A 12034-nucleotide genomic window follows, 5' to 3' on the forward strand; every position below is an offset into this window, starting at 1 on the left:
CCGCCCCCCCCCTTGTCTGCCCCCAGAGGTTCTCCTGCCCCCCCCCCCCGGGCTTTGCCCCTCCAGGGCAGGCTTCGTCGACTTTTCCCCTCTCCCACTCCTCCCCTCTTCCCCAGTTTGTTTACGGCCGCTACCAGGGAGAAGAGGCCGTTCCACTGCTTTTATTTTAAGGATTGCTGGTGACTAATCGAGGCGAGAGGAGCTTAGCCCAGAAACCAGCGCTATTTTTAGCTCGCCGTTGTGTTTTAACTGGGTTAGTGTAGCAAAGACGGTCCCTATAAAGTACTCAGGACTTCAGGTGGCGGGTCCCGCACTCCCGTTACATCCTAACCCCCGCGCATCCCGCTTTGTAATTTCAATCAGACGTCTAAAGGCTGCACAAAACTGTTAAGTAGTAAGCAGCAGCCGGTTTTAATGCTTTCGATGTTTGTGTAACGCAAACTCGGGAGTGCGGTTGTGTCCCTTGAAGGGGCAAACGAAGACGACTTAAGGATTTCTGGTGTACAGCCCGTGATCTTTCCATATATATATTTTTTTTCTTTTTACCTGGGGGGGGGGGGGGTGTTTCCTGGTAAAATGTACATCCAATTATTGCCTTCAAAAATCTATAAACACCACAAAAAAAACCAAAACATAGACTCTTTGGAAATGGACAGTCCAAAGCATTCCTAGTGCGGTGATTCTTCTTTCAGGCATAGGCTCTTTTAGCCACTGCCAGGACAGATTTGGCCACTATTTGTGCAGGCAGCAGCAGCGGCAGGGAAAACCCACAGGAGCAAGGAGGAGGGGCCGCATGTGGAGAGAGAGACAGCAGTGCTGTAAGTTATTGCCAAGCAAGTTTCTAATATTCCAAGGTCTAACTGTGATTTACCTTGCTTGCTTAACTTGAAAAGAACTTATCTTGCAGGGCATTGGGCCCAAAATTCCTTTAACTTTCAGCCACAGAGACTCAAGCGTTGCCACTTTAAAGAGGCCCCTTCAAAGGTTGCATCCTTTACATATTTGCACCTGTATCTAGCACAGCTTCTGTTGCTTCTTTTTTTTTTTTTACATTCTCTTCTATAGAAGTCACACTTGGGGCTGTGATGAACCACAGATCAGGTAAAAGAAACAAACAAGCAAACGCCGGCAGCCACTGATGGCATAAAAAACTGCCAAGGAAAGAAGGGGGGAGAAAAAAAATGAATGAAACTACTGTCTAGATGTTTCATAGAAACAACTCTGGAAAGCATAGAAAAACATTTTAAAGAACACTTCTTGTTTTGGTTTGATTCTTAGTAGCTATTCAGATTTTATTCAGTGCCTTGCTGGTGCTGGGCCATGGCCATTATTAGGGACATTTGCTGTAGGAAGCAGGGAAGGCCTGCGCTCTGCTACACTTCTCTGATTTTCAGGGCTTCGGCTGCAGAACAGCAGCACAACTGATCTCTCAGTTCGACTACTGCAGGAGATTTTGGCCATGCATGTCTTCTTGTTTAATATATTGTATTTTTTTTTTGGTTTTACAGCAGTATAGAATAAAAGCAATCCCACCCAAGTGGAGAGAACCTCTGGTGAGCTGCTGAGAGTCGAGCAACTAATGAGGAGCGGTACAGCTGCTTACATTTATGTTTGTTTGCCCCATTCTTAGGGTCCCTTCTTTGTCAGTTTAAACCAATTTTTACCCATAAATTCCCGGATTTTTCCAAAGGTGGCAATTGGTTTTAACTGATATTCTCCCTGATTTTAGGATGACTGAAAAGCTGCTCCAGCACTGCAGATGCGGCGTGCCGCTGCTGCTGGAAGCCAAGGTGGGCCATGCTGTGTTTCAAGCCCCGTTCCCATTCAAGTGAAAGCGCTCATCCTCCAGGGCTGCCCATGCCATGTTTCAAGTGCCGCCTTCTCAATCCTCCAAGCAGCCAAAGTATCGGCTGTCTGGTGCCGCAAATGCATTTGAAGCAGTCTCTTTCCGCCAAAAGCAGTTCCTGGCAAGTTTCTTGGCCCTGCACAAAAGCAGAAGGGCAGTGCTGCAGAGCACAGGAGCCTCAGTAAGCAAGCTGCTGAAGGAGAGAGGAGAGGCCTGGAGTTACAACCAGTAAGGATGAATGCTGTAGAAGGGGGGAGGGAGACTCTTGGCAGGATGGGATAGCGGGGGATAGAGGGACATGTTAGGCAGGGGATGGATAGGGGTAGAGATGGGGGGGATGCTGCTGACTGGGTGGCGTGGGAGAGTCTGCTTAATATTTTATTGTTCTGGCTTCTGTCCACCGAAATAAAATTCGATATTTACCCAGAAAAGTAATGAGTCTTTTTTTCCCCCCAACTGATTTTCTCCTGTTTTTGTTCTTGTCAAATAAAGAACAATAAATACCGAAAATAAAGGTCCTTAACCATTCTATATTTGTGAAAGGAAAAAGAAGGGGTTGTCTTGCTTGAATTCAAATGCACTGGTTAAAATAAAGAGGTTAAGCATTGCTAACTTGAATTAAAAGTTAGGGCTTGCCTGGACTTACCAAGTGAGATGCTGTGTGAGCTGCTGAGAACTGGCTTCCATGGTAGGTTACAGAGGGAAAAGGCTCAGGGGGACTAGGCACTAGGCTAAAAACCCAATCAATATCAAACCCTTGAGAGGCTAGTTGCATTAAATGCCTATTAATAAATTCCTTACCTAGTGTCTAAGGCCACACTGTTTCACATTTTAAGGAACTTAAATTCTGTTAAGCATTTCCCATGCCCTTTGCAAAAGTTTAGGCATCCCTGGTCAAACTGTATGTTTCAATGAATCTCACTCAAGCCAATTTTAAAATGAGCAGATGTGCACCCAATACATGCACATATCGGCATGCAAGCAGAGGTACCCTGGAATTTTAAATCACACCCGTACTTGTGTGCATATGATTTAAAATACAGCTACTATGCATAAGTATGCTCCTAATTTTGAGAGGTTACTCAAACAAACCTACTTTGTGTATCTTACATAAGGCTTTGCTGGCTTTAACATCCAAAAATAATTTTTAAATTTTTATGTGCTTCTTCACCCCTGAAAATTTAAATTCTAGCTATAATAACGACCACATTTGTTGTCATTCATAGTCCATATTCAATTACAACTCTACTTATCTTGAGTCCAGGAAACCACGTATTATGTGGAATGTTGTGTATCAACTATCATCCTCATACTCGAATGCCCAAATCAATTCTTCTGCAATGCAATGCTGTTAGCGAATTGCGGTCTCCATGCCCGACACGGTACTGTGTTTCAGACTTAGTAATGTCCTTTATCAAGGGCTCAGTTCTGCTCAAAAGCTCAACATTAATACAACTCAAAATTGCCAACAGATTTAACATTTTTGGTTACTCAGAGCGGTACTTACTATTCCGGCAACATGGCTTTTCTCAGCGTTTTATTTGTATTTCTCTTCCGGTATAGACTGGATCTTCAATATAACCACATTTGGTTACATACGTCATCGTCACATGACTCCTCCCCCAGATCATCAATATAACCACATTTGGTTACTTATGTCATGGTCACATGACTCCTCTCCCATTGCTCTTTAAATTAAGGAATTCCATTCAATGGAGCTATTTAGCCCTGCTGGGGATACCGTATGCATCCGAAATATCCATTGTTGTTCCCGCAGGTTCAACACTGCAATAGGGTCTCCTCCTCGTGGATTTTGGGGTACATGCTCTAGAATTTGCCACTGTAAATTTTGAAACATGTGCTTTTTTTCTACACAATGAGCTACCATTGGTGCTAGCATTTTGCCCATAGTAATGCAGATTCGATGTTCAGTTAATCTCACCCAAATAACATATAGATTAGCTAGGCTCGGAGCCATAGTTGCTCCCATTGCTGTTCTACATATTTGTTTATACCACATATCTTGGAAAACAAAATAATTTTCACATAATGCTAATTCAGCAATGGTGTGTAAAAAATCAGTGGGAATGTGATGGGGACACTCTCTTTTCCAAAGTTTGGAAGAGAATTGCCTATGTATCTAACTGCGGGATACTTGTGTATAATGTTTGGATGTCCAGCGTTACTAGAATCACTTACTCTGTGTAATGCAGGGGTGGGCAGTTCCGGTCCTCGAGGGCCACAAACCAGTCTGGTTTTCAGGATATCCCTAATGAATATGCATGAGAGAGATTTGCATGCACTCTGCCTCAGTTGTATGCAAATCTATGTCATGCATATTCATTAGGATATCCTAAAACGTTGACAGGTTTGTGGCCCTCGAGGACTGGAATTGCCCACCCCTGGTATAATGGATGCTTTGTAACATATTGAGCATGTGTTTTGTATCTCTACAATACGAGGTAGCTTCAATTACAGTAGGATGAATAACCATATCAATAAATGTTGAAAGAAGTTTTAACAGAGATAGTGGTCACAATGGGCCGTCCGAGTGGATTGATGGAATCTTTGTGCACCTTTGGTACCATGTAGATGGGAGGGGAAACTGGATATTTAACTTGTAAAAATCTTGCTTCTCGAGATGTTAAGAATCCTGATATATAACCATCTTCGATAATTTGATCAATTTTTGCTTGTAAGTGTGTTGTAGGATCTTGTCCTAATACCACATAATTATTGGTATCTTGTACATGGGATGTTACCATAGAGATGTATTTATCACGGTCAAGAATGACCACTGATCCACCTTTATCCGCTTTTTTAATAATAATCCTATGGTCTTGTTTCAATGCTTGTAAAGCTACGGATTCTTCCCGTCTAAGGTTATACCGTGGAACAGATCTCTTGTTGTTGTTAGAAAAAGCACCAATACAAGAAGAATCACCTTTAGTATGTACGTTACCTTATTCCACAAAAGCAGGCCAAATTGCTGCTCTCATTTGACACCATTGGTCAGTGTTGAAGATTCATCAAGTTTTTGAGGAATTACCCATAATAACATTTAGTCATGGTAAAAATGTAGGCGATATGGTCACTCATTCTTTTCTGGCTGTAATACCAGAAATCAATGCAGATGTAAATCTGGGCCATTGGCCATGTAAGCACTGCTCAATGTGTAATCAATCCATTACAGATCTTAATTGGACAGACAAATTTGGACAGATACATACAGCCAGACAATATACTGATTGCTTATCAACAGGAGTAATCTATCTTATTATTTGTCCTTGTAATCTTTATTACATTGGACGAACAAAACGTACTATTCGGGTGAGATTAACCGAACATCGAAGCTGCATTACTGCGGGCAAAATGCTAACACCAATGGTAACTCATTGTGTAGAAAAAAAGCACACGTTTCAAAATTTACAGTGGCGAATTCTAGAGCATGAACCCCAAAATCCACGAGGTGGAGACCCTAATGCAGTATTGAACCTGCGGGAACAACAATGGATATTTCGGATGCATACAGTATGAGGATGTTAGTTGATACACATCATTCCACTTAATATGTAGTTTCCTGGACTCAAGATAAGTAGAGTAATTGAATATGGACTATGAATGACAACAAATTTGGTCGTTATTATAGCTAGAAATTTAATTTTCAGGGGTGAAGAAGCACATAAAAATTTAAAAATTATTTTTGGACAGTAACACTGACCTATGATTATACATAAGGCAGAGTACAAAATGCTGGAGAGCACCACAAAATGATGCCTATTATGATGGTCACTATTCAAGTGTCATAATTGTTGATATGGGAAATTAGTTATCTGTAGAGTATTACAAACATAAATATGTCATCTCTCTACAATTTATTATGCAAAATTACTATTTGCTAATTTTAACTATTGAAAATAAAACAGCAAATATGATATGTGTAAAAATTTGGACACCCTACCAATTGATTAATTACTATTTTTTTTTAAGTTGTTAGTAAGGCCAAAAAGGTTCATAGATGCATTAGGTCTTCAATTAATCAGGTGACAATAATTCCACAGTTGAACAAATAGTCTGACTCTTCTAACTTCTCAGGTTATGATTGTTGTTCTGTCTACTTTCAACAACTGTCTGAGCATTCGAAAATGAAGATAATTCATTCTTATAAAGCAGGGGAAAGCTATAAAAGAAATCTCTAAACACTTCCAGCTAGGAATATCAACATGGAATTTACACAGAACTATTGAAGTCAAGGCAAGATCTGAAAGACTAAAAACAATCTCTGATAGAATTACCCCAAATTACCCCAAAATGATCAGGTCTACAAAACAGAATACATAGATCACTGCAATTGACCTGCTGAAAAGTTTAGTTACCACTGGAGTAGTGGTTCACAGTACAGCAATACTCACAATGATATGCATGGTAGAGTTGTCAGAAGGAAATTTTTTCTACAACCTCATCGCAAACGTCATTGTCTAAAGCAGGGGTAAGCAATTCTGGTATTCAAGGAAAGCCAAGAATCACTCTGAAGTGCATGGTTGGGTATGAGGTATCTTCAAAGTATATTGTTAAAGCAAGGAAATTAGAGTGTCATAATAGAGAGAATGCAGAAAAAGCCAAGGTAATTAAAATTTATTTATTTATTTAGCATTTTTTATATACCGAGGTATAGCAGAGTTGCCTTCACTCCGGTTTACATTTATAACAACCTGTTACATTAAAAAATGTAAAATTTAAATTTTAACAAACTAAGAACTGACATATAATATTAGTATAAACAAACAAGATATACCAAAGGATAGGTACACTGAAATATCTGAGTTCAAAACATAAAAGAGACATCTGTAGTTGGGAAGCAGGAGAAATTGTCATAGGGGGAGATTGAATGTTAGAAGGCTATGGTATTATGTTTTGAGATCATTGTGCGTGCTGTCATTATGAGATTGGCTGAGTAGCCAGGCTTTTAAGTCTTTTTTAAAAGATTTTGGGTTTTCTTGAACGGTAAGGTACTGAGGTAATGAATTCCATAACTTTGGGCCGATGATGGAGATGGCTCTGTTTCTGGTGGAAGAGAGTTTGGCGTGTGGAAGTGATGGAATCACTAGTTGTAGTTTACTAGTTGTTCTTGTTGTGTGTAGAGAACAATGGATATGTATGATGTCATCAAGTGCAGTGTAGTCTGCTTTATAAATTGCTTTCTGAAGTAATGAGAGAACTTTGAATTCTATTCTTTTCTCAATTGTGAGCCATTGTAGTTGGTTGAGAACAGGTGTGATGTGTTCAGATTTTCTTTTACCCGTCAGGACTCTGGCAGCAGCATTCTGAAGAAGCTGCAAAGGTCTTAAGGACATCTTGGGTAAGCCAAATGGATTTAAATGAAGAGTAGACAAATATGAATGATTCCAAATTACCTGAATCAACTGCTATTAATAAGCAGGTTGCGAATAGGACTAAAAATAATACAAAAATGGGGTAATTTTGTAACAGCATGATTAAGTTATCAGGCAAATATGTGCATAAGTTACACCAATTGTTATTATAGAGTTACGTGCATAAGTGTGCTTTGAAAGTTATCCCACCAAAACTACATACACACAATTACACCTGCTATTTGGTGCACATCATTTTGCTCAGAGAACAGATGCACACACAAAAGTATGCTTGTGAGTTGCATCCCCACCCAGACTCCACCCCCCTGGAATGTATGTGTGTGTGCAATTTATGCATGTCACATAATTCTCTAAAGGACCATTTCTGAGGGTAAAACACTATTTTACTCACAGAAGTCCCTTTGAAAATGATCTCCTGGTTGTCTATATACTAATGCCAGAAGTCTAAAAAATAAGATTGGAGAGCTATAAAGTATTTCATTAAGTGAAAATTTAAACATAATAGGCATCTCAGAAACCTGGTGGTAAGAGAATAACCAATGGGAAATTATGATATTAGAGTACAAATTATATCAAAATGACAGAGCAGATTGAACTGGTGGTGGAACGGTATAGAGTCAAGCAGGTTAAGAATCCTACAGGAATCAGACTGCATTCTAGAGAATCTCTATAGATAGAGATTCATGTGTGACTGGGAAGAGTAAAATAGTGGGAGTATATTACTGTTCACCTGACCAGGATGGTGGAATAGACTGTTAAATGCTATCAGAGATGAGTTTACTACAATTGGAAACAATAATAATGGGAAATTTCAATTCCGTCAATCTCAATTGGGTGAATGTGTTCTCAGGGCAAGCTAGAGAAGTAAAGTTTCTAGATGTCATAAATGACTGCTTCATGGAGTAGCTGGTCCTGGAATCAATGAAAGATGGAGCTACTTTATTTCTAGTTCTCAGTAGCTTGCAGATCCTGCTGCAAGGGATAACTGTGGAAGATATGCTTGGCGATAATGATCATAATCAATTTTGAAATAATCACTGAAGGGAGAATAACAAATAAAATGACTGCAGTAACATTAAAATTTCAAAAGGGAAACTATGATATAATGACAAAATTAGAAGGAAATTAAAATAAGTAGTTAAAAGAGTTAAAAGTTTTAATTTGAACAGAGCCAAGATCCATCACCACAGAGAAGACTAAAGTGATAGCTCCATGGGGGATAACATTTTAGAATAGACCACTGCATCAATGCCCTTATGAACAGGATAATTTAAATGAAATTTTTAAACCATCAAAGACTTTAGAAGTTACAGTAAATGATCAGACACTTTGGAATAGATAAGTAAGGACAAAGATCAAGGTTTTTTAAGTCTTTATGAGCCATACAATTGTATTGCCTGTCACCTTCTAGCAAAACACCTATCAATCCTCTCTTCCCATTCACAGTATCATTGGAATGAATTTTATGGTTCACTTATATTTTTGGTAAATGTCATTTTTTGCTGATTCTATTCTGACCTGAGCTAGTCAAGCAATGTATTAGTCCCATAAAAGTTATCACCACATTTTTTTAAATTTTTATTTGTTAATCCTTATTTCTGTGTATTCAAATAAATTACTCACTACTTTATCCTCAGAAAATTAAAAATTCATCTGATAGTAGAATTTGAAGGTAATTTTCAAAAGAGTTATGCGTGTAAATGTAACAGTATCGTAGCAATTTTCAAAAGCCTATTTATATGCTTAACATGCACTGACAGATGTAAAACCTATTCTTTCTGTAAAGCCTGTTGCTGTCAAATGTTTTACTGTTTTTTAAACTGTTACATGTAAAGCCTGTTGCTAATTTATTGTTTCACTGTAAACAGAGGTGATGTATGTCTATACGTACCGCGGTATAAAAGAATCTATAAATAAATAAATAAATAAATATTCACAATTCAATGGTATATATTGTAGCAAATTTCAAAAGCCCACTTACATGTGTAAAGTGCATTTCCATGTACCCAGTTTTAAGTGTATACATCCTTTTGAAAATTATCTCCAATATTTTAATTCTGAAATGGTCCAGGATTTGCATCAAAAGCCAAATGGAATGAGACTAAAAGTCTTAAATATATATATCCTAGAGCAGCAATTCTCAACCGGTGGGTGACAACACACCAGTGTGTCGCGTCACCCGGTGTCTCACTGCCCTGTTGTACATTCTTTCTCCCTTTTCCCAGCCCTCACGGGCCAATTGGAAGCCTCCTTTCTTCCTACCCCACTGTCCAATGGGATGCCTTCTTCATTCTGCCTGCCCCCGCGCAGGCCAATCGGAAGCCTCCTCCCTTCTACTTGCCAGTGGGAGTAGGAAGAAGGGAGGAAGTCTTTGAGTGGTCGGTGAGGCAGGCATTGCATAGCCCAGGGATGAGGTGGGAGGAATGGCAATGTCGAACCCCGATAAAGCAAGGCCGCCATGGGGATGTGGTGAAGAGGAAAACCAGACCCCGACCAAGCAAGGCCGCCACGGGAGCCCATCCCCGTAGCGGCAGAGTGTAAACCCAACCTCGACCAAGCGAGGCCCCCCATGACGACGAAGAGGAAACCTGATCCCGACCGAGACCACCACTGGAGCCCATCCCTGTGGCAGCGAAAAAAGAAGGCCCGCCGGAGTAAAGCCGTGGCAGAACTGGAGCCCATCCCTGCAGTGAAGGAAGAGGAGGTTTTTGGGCAGACTGTAAGAAATTACAGGAGGACCTTTTGAGATCTGATGTATTACGCATCTAAATGGAAGTACAAAGTGATGTACATGGGGAAATAATCCATACTATATGTACACAATTATGAGTTCCATGTTAGGAGTTATCACCCAGGGAAAGGACCTTGAAGTCACTGTGGATAATAGTTAATCATCAGCTCAGTGTGCAGCAGTGATCAAAAAAGAAATAGAGAATAAAACTGAGGTGATCATAATACCTCTGTCTAAATTTATGGTGTGACCATACCTTCAGTATTGTATGCAGTTTTGGTCATTCAATCTAAAAAAAATATACTGTAACAAAACAAGTGCAACAAAAATGATTAAAGGTATGGAATGATTCCCTTATGAAGAAAGGTTTAACAGATTAAGTATTTTTTTCAGTCAGTGCACAATTATGTTATGGAATTTGTTGTTAGGGAATGTGAACAAGACAATATAACTGGGCTTATAAAAGGCATGGGTAACTTTCTGGAGGACAGGCTCATTAACTTGGAGGTAGACCTACTTCTTGAAGTGAGCAACATGGGAAGGCTCTCTCATTAAGTTTTGTCAGGAACTTGCAAGTAACCTCTATATTGGCCACTGTTGGGAGACAGGATGTTGGGCCCAGTAGACCACTGATCTGACCTAGCATGCCTCTTATGTTCTAAAGATCCTTACTACAGAGTGATATCCAATAGCAATATCAGTTCAGATTTTTCCATTTCAAGTACATGTATGCCTTGCACATGCTTGCCTCTGGCTAATTTTGGCAGCAAGACAGACGCAGACAGGAGGGGAAGTTACAGAGCTATTACTTAATAGACACTCAGACCAGCACATTCATTTCTGCCCACTGTGAGGATGACTGCTTCAGTCCAACTCATCCTTTCAGTCACGTGAGTTATGCATTCATGCTAACTCATCTCATAAAAATAAATCATAATATAGACACTGTCTTTGATTTGTCTTTCAGTTCCACATTTGTGTTTTGTAAATTAAACAAGGAAATATGTTCCAGTATGCTCTTGTCCACAGGGTAAGAAAATGCACAGCTTTTCACTCCAACACTGGCAATCAGAGCACAACAGTCTGCAAGAATGGACCCCTGCCTTTAGCCCTCTTACGCAGATAAATCTATGGCCTTTTTTTTTTTTTTTTTTTTTACCAAAGTCTTACCTGATTCTGTACCTATGGACAAAGGTTTTGGAAAGTTGATGGTGATCTGGTGACTATAAATGGTTGCTTTATATAATAGGCAGGGACATAGTGAAACAGACAGAAACACAGAATTTGGTACCAGAGAAAGACCACAAGGCCAGTTCAGTCTGTCCATTTTCCCTGCTTGCTGCAGTACCACAGATCCTATTTAATCTCTACCTTTATTCTGACTTCACTGAAGCTTAAGGTCCTCTGTGCTTAGCCCGTGCGGTCTGGAATTCTGTTATTGTTGTGACCTTCAACGTCTACTTAGAAGCTGCACTTTGTATCTACCATTTTTTCTGTAAAGAAATATTTCCTTTGGTTACTCCTAAATCCTTCCCCATTCAGCTTCATATCATGATCCCTTGTTTTGAACTTTCTTACTGCTAAAAGTGCTTGCTTCCTGTGCATTATTTATGCATTATGGTATTCAAATATTTCTATCATATCCCCCTTTTTTCCTGAAGGATATACATATTTGAATGCCTCTGTCATATCTCCTTCCCATCCTCCCCCAATTATGGTATAATTAAGTACCATTTTGGCAGCCCTTATCTGGACTGCCTCTCTTCTTTATGGATTTGTTTATTATCTATCTGATTTAAATATAATCTTGTATATTGAAATGCACAAACATCTTGCCAAACATACAAGCAATGATACAATTTTCTCCCCATTTCTTTCCCCCTTCCCTCCATCTTATAACTGATCATTTTGCATATTAGTGTGATATATAACAGATTAGTCTGATTTAACAGTTATAAAAAATATGGTATGTACGAAAGAGGGGACATTGTATAACAAGCACTGTATAACAAGTCTGTTGCATCTGTGGACACTTGGGCTCAGGCAGGATTGGTGTAAACTGCA

This window comes from Rhinatrema bivittatum, chromosome 2 (genome assembly GCF_901001135.1).
Source record: "Rhinatrema bivittatum chromosome 2, aRhiBiv1.1, whole genome shotgun sequence".
Classification (NCBI taxonomy): domain Eukaryota; kingdom Metazoa; phylum Chordata; class Amphibia; order Gymnophiona; family Rhinatrematidae; genus Rhinatrema; species Rhinatrema bivittatum.